This window comes from Pseudorca crassidens, chromosome 1 (genome assembly GCF_039906515.1).
Source record: "Pseudorca crassidens isolate mPseCra1 chromosome 1, mPseCra1.hap1, whole genome shotgun sequence".
NCBI classification, from domain to species: Eukaryota; Metazoa; Chordata; class Mammalia; order Artiodactyla; family Delphinidae; genus Pseudorca; species Pseudorca crassidens.
The window spans coordinates 198520170-198531297 of NC_090296.1; the positions used below are offsets into that span (position 1 = coordinate 198520170).

Sequence of the window (11128 nt, forward strand, 5' to 3'; positions counted from 1 at the left end):
TAGCAGGTGTAAGTGGAGACTACCCCAGGGCACATGGGGACATCTGGTCACCCAGAGCACAAGGGATCTTCATGAGCTGATCCCAGCTAATCTCTCCTCCCTCACTCCACTCTTTTCCCATTTTTGCACATGCTGTTCTCACTGCGTTGAATTCTGTTCTCCTTACCACCTACCCCTTCACCTGGTGGTCCTCCAGGACCCTGCTGAGGCTCTTCTTCTAGGAAGCCTTCCTCAAACTTTGAAGACCAAGTGCTCCCTTTTGGGTACTTCTCTTCCCCTGTGCTAACTACAGCCTTAGCAGAGACCACACCCTATTGTTTCCTTGTCTTTCTCCCCCTGTTGATTGCTAAGCTCCTTGAGAGCAGGGATCCTGGTATTGGTTGGCTCTCGATAGGTATGGACTGAGTGTTTGTGTCCTCCCAAAATTCCTATCCTGAAATCCTAATCCCCAAGTAGATAGTATTAGGAGGTGGGGCCTTTGGGAAGTGATTAGGCTGTGAGAGTGGATCCCTCATGAATGGGATTAGTGCCCACATAATAGGGACCTCTTTCACTCCTTCCATCATGTGAGGAAAGAGAGAAGACCAAGAATCAAGGTCCTCACCAGACACCAAATCTGCTGGTGCCTTGATGGTGGACTTCCAGCCTCCAGAACTGTGAGAAACGAATTTCTGTTGTTTACAAGACACCTAGTCTTTGACGTTCTGCTACAGCAGGCTAAGGCACCACATAAAACTCCAGGGGCCGCTGCAGTTGAGGAGCTAGCAGTCTGCAGAGATTCGGGGCCACGGTGTTCGCGCTGTACTCCGGGCGGCGCTGGGAGCCTGAGGAAGGCTGGGTACACAGCACATCCCTGGCTTCAACTCACTCTGCCCTGAAGTTCTGGCACAAAATAAACCATTATCGTCTTTAGGGACTGACAAGAAAACTAATTTAGGATATAATGATGAGAGGAAGAGAGCAGCGCCTGGCAGGGAGCTGAGTGAGGCTTCTGGGTGCTGATCACACAGACACGTTCAGCATGAGAAGGGGCACTGACCTGAGGGACACACTTCCCTGCACACACCTTATAAGAAGTTCTCAAGTAGGATGAATACTTTCTAAATCCCGTCTCCAAAGGGGATCCCTCGGGAATCTTAGGACGTCGACTCTAGCAAGTCCCGCCTCCATGCTGCCCCCTAGCCACGGCACTGGCTCTGCAAAGCCTTCCGTGGGCTTAAAGGGATCTGACCACCGCCGCAGCATTATGGCTTGGCGACCGAGCGCCACAGCCCAGCAAATCGAAAGGAACCGCTTGCTAATTGCCTGGGTGCACGTTCAACGTGTCTAAGGTATGCTTTCATTTTTGTTAATGGCGCATGTGTTTCCAATGAACATTCCAAATGTGTGTTCGAGCCCTCCGCCCTTTGGGGGATGTTCACAAACAGCCTCCAGTATACCCTGCATATGTGCGTGCTCACATTCCAGTTGAAACACACACTGGCCAGACATGCATATTTATGGCTGCGCCTCTGTCTTCAGCCTCCCCGCCCCCCTCCTCTCCCAGTCCCCTGCCCCCGATTTCCATTTTTGCTTTCCTGGAAGCAGACTTGTCCAGGAACGCCTGGGATTTTCACTGGCCCGTCCCCGTGGTTCTAATATGACCCGGGCTGCCGACATCCAGTGGCTGCCTGGCTTCATCACAGACGTATATTCTGCCTGGTTATGCTGGACCCTGTCCCTCCTAAAGGGAGCCCTGCCCAGAGCTGCCCAAGTGACCCCAGCCAGAGGGAAGGGTCACAGCTGCTGCCCCGTGGTGAGCAGAGGCCCTGCGGTGCCTGGACCGCTCTGCTCGGGCTTCGAGGGGCGAGGCAAGGGCCCGACCACCCAGGGCAGCCGAGCAGCCTCACGCCCTGCGAGCCCGTCCCCGCCCCTTCCTCCACCGTAGAGGCCTAACCGGCACTCATTTCCTGACAGAAAGCTCAACTTGAACTGTGAAACAGAAGCCATTTTAAAAGAAACCGACTCCGCGTTTTATTATTTTTCCAGAGAAAACAGGTTCCGCCTTGGCCGGGCCTCGGAGCCGCGCGGGACGCGCCTCCGCCCATCCCCCCCGCCGTTCGGGGGCGCGTGGGCCACGAGGGGCTTTATTTCAGAGGAAATCCTTCCCTTTGAATCCGAGACTGAGGGAGGGAGGGAGAGACTATAAGAAGGAAAAAAGGTTGGTTTTAATATGTGAAGCTGGTGCCCCTGGGGGAAACTTTAATTCTTGTCAAATGTTTCGGGAGAACGCAAAAGGGAAACTTTCCACGTTTGCACATGCCTTTCACGGCTCTCCAGCTCCGAGTCTCTGTGCAAAGCCTCTCGCATCCAAGGAGATGCTAGAGGGAAGGAGCCCCCCCCCCCCACCCCCCGATGGCCTGGGAAAGGGAAATGAAGGGATGCCCAGCAAGGGACAAAGCGGCTGTGCAGCCGCAGTCAGCACCACGTGCCTGGGGGGGTCTCAGCGGGAGGCGACCGAGGCAGGAGCAAGGCGAGGAGCGGGGCTGGGGGGCGTTCAGGGGCGAAGCAGCCCCTTCGCAAGATGGACAAGGCTGAGAAAACGCCTCTCATCCACCTGCCCTTCTTCACAGCCTCTGCAGGTCTAGGGGGTCTGCGTGTCAGGAAACCCTGGAGCGCCAGAAAAGGGTGTTAGAAGACAGGGCCCTCCACTGATCCCGAGGGGCCATGTAAGTGGAGCCATGGTTAGAGTCGCCAAAAACCCATTTCCCAGGCCTAGTTTCTGAAATCCAACGCCCTTGGGACGGAACAGTCAGGATTCTAATTCTAACTGGTTACTCTGGGGGCACTTCTGGGCATAGCTGGGGTTTTGGAGAGGAAGGGGAGACGGTGGGGAGAGCAGGCAACTCCAGAGATGAGATGGGCACCCTGCAGACATTTCTCCTGCAAAAATAAAATCACCCTGCAGGTTGGTCAATATTCTGCAGATAAACAAAGGCTGTGACAGCCCCAGAGTTTAAACTGAGATGGACTGTGAAATGAGATCTTATTAGATCCCCTGCCCAAGACACACATGGAGCCTTCAGCCTCGGGGGACTTCAGAAGCGTTTGGGGGCACAGGACTCTGGGCATGGTCCCCAGGGACGGCTGGCTTCTCTTGGGCTCTCAGGTCCATTCAGGTGATCTCTACCACCTCCCACATCATTGCCCTGACCTCTGGAACGAGGTAAGATCTTGTCCCTCCCATAACTTCCTTCTCACAATGTCATTTTTCTGTGTTTAAAACCCGTCTTCCTAGTTGGACTGGTGACTTTCCAGGGGCAGAGCTCTGCTGTGTTGCTCACCTCTGAATCCCCAGTGCCTACCTTAGGCTGGCACACGGCAGAAACTTAACAGCTCTTTGCTGAGTGAATGAATGAATGAATGAACCCTCTCGCTTGCTGCTAGTGAAGGAGAGTGCTGGGAAGGGAGATGCGAAAAAAGAAGAGGTGGAGGTTTTTAAACCCCTAACTGGCCTAATTTGGTTTAGCGCAGTTTAGGAAAGAGCTTGGAAGGCATAAATCCCTTGGGGCCATCCCCAATACTGCCTAAGAGAAGCATGGCCTGGGGACCCATGGGGGTTCCCACTGCGCAACAGGAGCACCTGTCTGCCATGCTGGGGGCAGGCTTTGGGGAGCTGGTTGCACAGCGCGAGTTGCCAGACACACAAACAAGCAGATTGTGAGGAGAAGGCCAGCTTTATAGAACAAGCAGCAGCTCCCGGGGGATGTGACGACGCCAGTCCCTGGTGTGAGCACACATTCCCCGGCCCCATTCTTTTGGGTTGAGGCACAGAGGGCTGCCATTAAAATACAGGTGTTATCTTGGAGGACACGCTAACAGGAATTTAGGAAACGAGTTAGGTAAGTTCTTTCATGGTCCATGGAAAGCATCTTGGTACTTAGAACAAGGAAGGAAATGGATCCAAAAGGGAAACGAAGAAGAATGCCAGCAGCAAAGGCAGCAAAGCAAATAGGTGCCTGAGAACGTTATTTAGAAAAGAAAGCTTCTACCCACATGGCTGACACAGGTTCCTATTCTAGGTTTAGTTCCAGTGTTTACAGCGTCTCCAGGCTGATAGGTGCGGAAACTGTAGTGGACATGCTATGCAATGATTTCAGCAAAACGTGTGACAGAACATCCAACAATATTTTTATAGAAAGTGTGGTGAAGCACGCGCTGGATGATAAGAAGTTTAGCTGGATCTGAAATGGATAAATTACTGGATCTGAAGCGTGATTAACAGCCTGATAACATCTAGAGAGTTGTTTCTAGACTTTAACTTTTTAATCAGTCATTTTTATGGGGAAAATATCAATGTTCCAAGTGAAAAACATCAAGAGAGAGAGCTGGTATTATAGACAGACTCATGATTCAAAATGCCATCAACAATCTCAAATATTGGCTACAATTGATGGAATGAACCTTAACACAGAAGGAAGATGGATAATGTCTTATATTTACTCTCCAAAATAAATCACAGAAAAACAGGATGGAGGAGACTCAGGTTGGCATGAGCTCATAAGAAAAAAATCAGAGGGCTAAGAACAACTAGAATGTAAATGGAGGAGAAAGAGAAAAAAACAAGAGAAATGACTGAAGAAATAGGATGTGCTACCTGGAAAAGAAAGTTTGGGGACGTGTGAGTGTTCTCTTCAAATATTTAAAGGACAGTCTATCAAGAAGAGGAGGGGGTTGCAGAAAGAAATCAGGGTGACAGACTTGTTCAACAAGAGAACGGAGAACCTCCGAGGAACTGGTGAGGCTGCCTTGTGAAGCAGTGAGCTAAGCTCCCTGTGCTGCAAGACCAGACCAGATCCAGCGCTTCTGCTGACAGACATCTTTGCAGCCAGAGATCTTGCAGTGGATGGTAAATCAAACTGGATGATTCCTCGGGTCTCCTCTCTTGCATAGCCTCTGATTCTAGGAGCACCGAGGAAGCCTTTATTTACAGCACTGAATTATACACAAGTACCAAGCACTACAACAGACCCTCTTGATAAGAATGCACATCCTAGGAAATAGGGAATAGAGAACAAAGCACTAAAACAAAGCCCAAGTGGACAGGAGGTTTTGTGCATGTAGTTTGGGGGTGGGTGTTCCAACCTGTGGACAAGGATGGGTTTGAAATAAAAGACAGCAAAGGTGGAGGTTCCATAGCCCACAGTGGGAACTGTTCAGTGAAAAGGTGGTCGAGCATCTTAAAAGTTCCTCTCAGACTTTTGATTGTGGGTCACTTTTTTTTTTTTTTTAATCCCTTTCCCTGCCTCTTGGCGAGGACACATATCGTTAGGTCGCTGAGTTTTCCTTGTGAATCACTCACAGAACAAGCAGTCGCTCTGCCATGTCGTAAAATATTTTTCCACTTAAGGACACAAAAGAATTTGTTGTGAACACAGAGAACCCTGACATGCTGTCCTCTCGCCAGCAGTCCCAGAAATTGTCTGCAAGGAGAGTCTGAGGAAGGAGGAGAGAAAGGGCTGTCTCCAGACTCGCAACGCACAGGGCTCCCCCAGGCAGGTCTTATTCAATCCGTCTGGCTGGTCTCATGAAACATTCTATTCTGTACCTTCTGGGCTGTTGCAGATGCAGAGTAGAGATTTATAACAACAGTTGTTCAATCCAGCCCAACTGGCTTGGCACAGGGAGGAGCTATGTTTTTCAGAACAGCTTTTCGACATTCCTACATGAGTTGAGATGCATGAAAATTTCAGTTTTGAAACAACCAGATGTTTTTGTCAGGAAAGAAATAGATGACCTCAAGGAGGCCGGGAGGATAAACTCAGGGCTCGGGGAAGAAAATGGTACCGCGGGGAGCTCATGTCTTTCTCATAGCCCCTACCAGCCACACCATGATTACCTACTTGTGCCAAAGCCAGACCCCACTCAGCATTTTCCTTCCCACTGGGGCTGCAGTGCTAGGAGTTAAAGACACAGCCCACCATGTTGCACCGCAGACACCGGGAGTGGGTGGGCCCACGGCTGGAGCACACCTCTCAAGGCGGAACTAGCCCACGTGAAGCAGATACACAGTGAGCTGCAGAAGGTAGCGGAAACAGCACCAAGCTTAAAAGAGGGGCTCTGGGTTCTCAGCCACTGATTTGGTTATTCCCTGGAGCTCCAGCCTCATCTTCTGTCAAACGAGGGCTGGGACAGACAAGCCCTAGAGCCTTTTGCAGCCCAGTTGATTCGGGAAATCTCCGAGTCCTCTCTTCCTTACAAACAGGTGATACATTGAGATTGATTGTGAGGAAATAACTTCTCTATTACCAGTTACCAGCTAAAAGATAGAAAGGGTTTTATCTCAATAAAGATGGCATTTCCTAATTTGAAAAGCAAATCACTTCAGTACATTCATGAATTGCACCTATATTATAGTGACCACAGTCACAGACTTTTCAAAATTGTCTGGATTTCAAATATTCTCACCTGCTATCTCACCATGAGTTCCGATTTTCTGTTAAGAAACCATGGTCAGGGACTTATAAATACTGGTGGGGAAATGGAGAAAGGAAGAAAGGCACAGAGTTCATATTTCACGTGACTCTTTTTATCCCGCACGTGGGGTTTTCTTGTTACTTCTTCACATCCTTTCTGGTAAGTCCTTTTTTGGGTTCTCGAGCAAGAGAAGCCCAGGAGTGAAACACCTCTGCCTCCCTGGTCTCCAGGAGCTCCGAGTCCTCGGTGTGTCTAAGACATTGGGCTACACCAGGTGTCTGTCTGCTGCTACGGTCAAGAGCTAAGCCCTCTGGGCACTTTAACTGGTGCTCCTCAGTGGTCTGCCACCTGCTACTATTTCCACTCTTGTTATCTCTCTCCTCTGTTTTTAGAAAACCCTGCTTGGTCACGGGGAGGCCTTGACCTGGCCAGAGAGCTCTGAGGGTACTTGTCTTCCTCTGTGTTCACCACACATCCACCCCCAACGCTGCCCTTTGCCCGATGAGCCCCAGCTCCCCGGGCAGCTCCCCTTGCTTTCCGGGTGCTACCAGCACCTGGGTGACTGGTCTAGCGCTGCTCTCGTCAAGCTACTCCCTCTCCTATAGCCGTGCCAGCACGCCTCTCTCTTCTTCGGAGAGAGCTGGGAGAAACCATCACAAACGTGTTCAAAATTACACATCCCCACTCTCCTTGACAGAGAAGCTTTGCAAACCTCATTACGAGAGCTGGAGAAAATACCACGGGACATTTCTGGGTTCATGGTTATTATTTTGCATGTGTTGCTGAGCTAATAGAGTGTGACCTTGGACATCTGTGATCCAAGGGAAGATGGTCGCCCATGTCCAGAGGCTATCCTACCAGCGCAGCAGAGATGGCTACCATTTTGGCTACTCACCCCCATTCACTCTACTTGCAGACTTCTTGAAAGGCAGGAGAGCCAAGGAGACAAAGATAAAGCGGAAAGGAATACATGGGGGCGGGTTTGGGAATGAGTCCTCTCACTTCCCTCCTCTTTGTCCCCCTCCCTCCTTGCTTTTCAGATGGTGGATGGACTGATTAGGATTATATTATTATTTTTCAGTTTTTCTCTGACTCTGTGAAACTGAGCTCTACCAGAGCTGGACTTAGACTTGTAAATACTCTTCTAGAGAAGCCTTGCTAAGTCGAAGCAGCCTGTTCAGTTCACTTTTCTCCTCTGGTTACCACCGATGACCTCCAGACATCTCAGTTTTACATAATTCTCCAGCAAGTAAAGCCACCTCTCCATTGCCTCTGTTGGAAAGAACGTCATGCTTGACCTGCTCCCTTGCTGGTGTGTGAGCCTGACAATGTGCGAATCAGCCCAGCTCAGATAAGGAAAACTCCAGATACAGACCTCATGGTTTTATATCTTCTCCAGAAGATCTGAGTGCCTGGTGAATGTATTGCTAAACAGACACATTAGAAGTGAAGTTCTCTACCACTTCATTGAAACCAATCTTTTGCTATAAAAACAATGGATTTGCATCAAGCAAAATGTGAAAAAACACCATCTGACCTCAGGCCATGTAAATAACTTCAACAAGCAAAAGCTAAACCATACTGAGCCCATCTAACAAGAAACATATATTGAGAAATCTAGCATGTGGGAGAACTTCAGATTTTTGAAAATCCAGCAAAAATGGGAACTGAACAGCTCAGATACACCTGATTTCCAGTGTCTTATACATTCCGGAAGCAAAGAATGGAAGGCTTATGGAATGCAATGAAAGTAACTTCACCTTGAGCCAAGAGTTTAGAGAACCAGTGCCATCCCTTTTCTCCTACCCTCCCGCTCCCTCAGTTCTTGAATTGAGGTACCATTGTTAACAAGCCAGCCATCCGCTACAAGATGAACACCACAGTTGTCTTTCCATTCATTCCCTGAAGAAACTGGAAGAGAAAAAATATATTCTTATCCTATTGGATAAAAATATCTCTTGATAAATAAGTGCTGGATTCTTAACAGGACATTGTACAACCAACACCAAAAGTATTCTTTCTTCTGCAAAACTTTAAGCACAATTTCAGGTCAAAGAGTTAAGAAACAATTTCCAAAAAACAATTCGGAAACTACATCCATCTGTCTAAAAAGACCTCGTTTCCAAAACCCTGTTGTTAAGCTTTTTGTTTCCCTGAAAATGTTTTTCTTTTCATCTCAACTTTTACCTAAAGCAAGGACCAAGATTTACTTACAGGAATAGCTCAGAAAATTTTTTTATCCCACAGTCCTTTTTCTTCTTGATTTCTAAGCATTGCTACCCACAAAGCAGGATCTTTCTGTCTGTGATAATTACTGCGTGCAAAGTTCTGATCCTTTTATGTGAAAATGTGTGTTTTTTAGATTAACATCAACTTTACATTCAGTCAATTGTTCAGAGTTCGAAGGCTTTAAACAGTCATCTTCATCCTTCCATTGCTGCCATGGAGACGTAAGCACCTAGCATGCAATCCCATGTCTCCTAAAAGGGACATTTGCTCTATTGTATTTAAGAGGTACATGGGGCACTGGGTGTCCTGAGAGTTTGGAACCATCTGGTACATGGCACAGAGCACATTCCAGATGGTGGACTCTAGCACGCCGTCCTCCGTCCAACTGGAGGGTGGCAGTTGGCTAATGAGGAACTCATGTATCAGTCTAGCAGCTGGAACTTGAACTCTTGGTCCAGAGAAGTAGTGTTTTCTAACTGGCCATAACTGAAGTCTCTCTATGATTCAGGGCAGTAAGTCCTTTTCTTGAAATGTACAAGTAATCAAGGCATGGAGGTGTTAAGAACAAGACAGCAGCCCCAAATGGAGCCACTTATGCTACACCCCACATCACCCCCACTGAGACTTATTTACAGTTCTAGCCTCTCCCAGAAATGGAATGTGAAACCAGTCCAATCAGGTTTCACCTGGTCAGCGCTAGGCCTGATCGACCCCTGCCATCCCCTAAAGGAAAGTGACCTTTCCACAATGAACCCACTTTTCTGCCTCCCTGTTTCCACTCCCTTCTCCTTTCATTTCACTTTGAATGTATTGATATTTGCCAAACAGAAACAGACTCACAGGCACAGAAAACAAACTTGAGGTTACCAAAGGAGAAGGGAAGTGGGGAGGGACACATTAGTGGCATGGGGTTAAGAGAGACAAACTACTATGTATAAATAGATAGGCAGCTAAGATATACTGTACAGCACAGGGAAATATACCCATTACCTTGTAATAACCTATAGTGGAATATAATCTGCAAAAATACTGAATCACTGTGCTGTACACCTGAAACTAACACAATATTGTAAATCAATTATACTTCGATTAAAAAAGAAAAGTCTTTCATTTCTCTCTGCTAGATTGGATGCCGCCCGATTCACTGAATCAAGCCAGTAAGATCTTGAAAACTTATTCCGTTGAGTTCTGTTTTCCAAGAGAGGACAGGGTTGGGTCACCTCAGGGCTTCATTCACTTTGAGGCTGAGACAGCTAAAAAGAACCACCGCACAGAAGCAGAGCCCTAAGAACGGGGTAAGGAACAACTGCTCTTCCCAGGTGAGAACATGTAAAACCTCAAGCAGCTCTTAAACCTTTAGGCCGTACTTAGCTTTGTTTCAGTGCGCTCGGCTCTGGGCAAGGTAAGAGGGGCAGAGGAACTGACCGAGCTTCCGAAGGCTCCAGCCGCCACCATTTTCAGAAGCTGATTTAAATAAAGCGGAAACTCGCAGAAGATGTCTCCCTGGAAGTGCCCACAGAGTTTAAGGAGAAACAGAAACGTACCTGGCAGAGCCTGGCTGGGTCTGATTTGTCTGCGGAACCCTCCCGAGAAGTGAGCGGCTCAAGCACGCTGTCTACCTGGGATGACGACCTCGTGTGCGGGCGCGTGCGCGGGCGTGTGTGTGCGGGCGCATGCGCGGGTGTGCGTGCGGGCGCATGCGCCATGAGCGGCAGCCATGACGCCGCGCTGGGCTAACCTAGGAGGAGCGGCACACGCAGGAATCATCGCCGTCTGACGAGAAGGGACAAAGGCATGTAGGAAAGGACACGTTTGAGGTGGGAACGTGAACAACTGGGGGGCGGGGGGGATGTGAGCGGGGACAGCAAATGCGAGTTGAAAATAATCAGTGTATTTGGTGAGGAGAACTTCTTAATACTTTTCAAAAAACCCACAAAACCCCAAGCGAAGAGCAAAACAGGTAAGAAAGAGGGAGAAAAGGGGGAAAGTCCGCGAACTCAGGTGTAAAAAGCCTTGTGGCACTGAACCCCGCGGGGCCCGTCCGGGCGGCCCCCCCAGCCCCATGCGGTTCCCCTTCTCTCGCCGTGTCCTCCGCGTGGAGTCGAGCTGGTTCCCGGGTTAGCTCCGGGCAACGGGGGGAAACGCTCTGTGGCGCTTCGGGTCGCCGCGCTGCCCGGGAGCCCCGGGCCTCCACCAGAGCAGCGCGCAGGCGCGCCCGTCCGGTCCCGAGGCTCCCCTTCGCAGCGCGGACGCGGGGCAGCGGGGCTCTGACGGCCACCCTCCCCCACCCCCCGGCAGGTGCGTCAGTTCTCGCTCTTTGGCGGCCGCTCACCCACCCGCTCCCTGTCGCCCAGCCGCTGTGCCCGGGCAGCGGGAGGCGGCGGGCGCGGCTCAGGAGCCCGGGCAGCGCGCGGGGCGGCGCGCGAGGCCGGCCCACAGGCAC

At 49.8% G+C, this 11128-nt stretch overlaps 1 long non-coding RNA gene across 1 annotated transcript; it reads left to right on the top strand.

Annotated features, from left to right (window-relative positions):
* Window positions 1-809: 809 nt before the first annotated feature.
* LOC137206755 (uncharacterized) lies at window positions 810-10079 on the top strand. Its single transcript, XR_010934825.1, has 3 exons — window positions 810-1331; window positions 2029-2200; window positions 7497-10079. It is a non-coding gene; the product is annotated as an uncharacterized lncRNA (long non-coding RNA).
* The last annotated feature ends 1049 nt before the right edge of the window (window positions 10080-11128 follow it).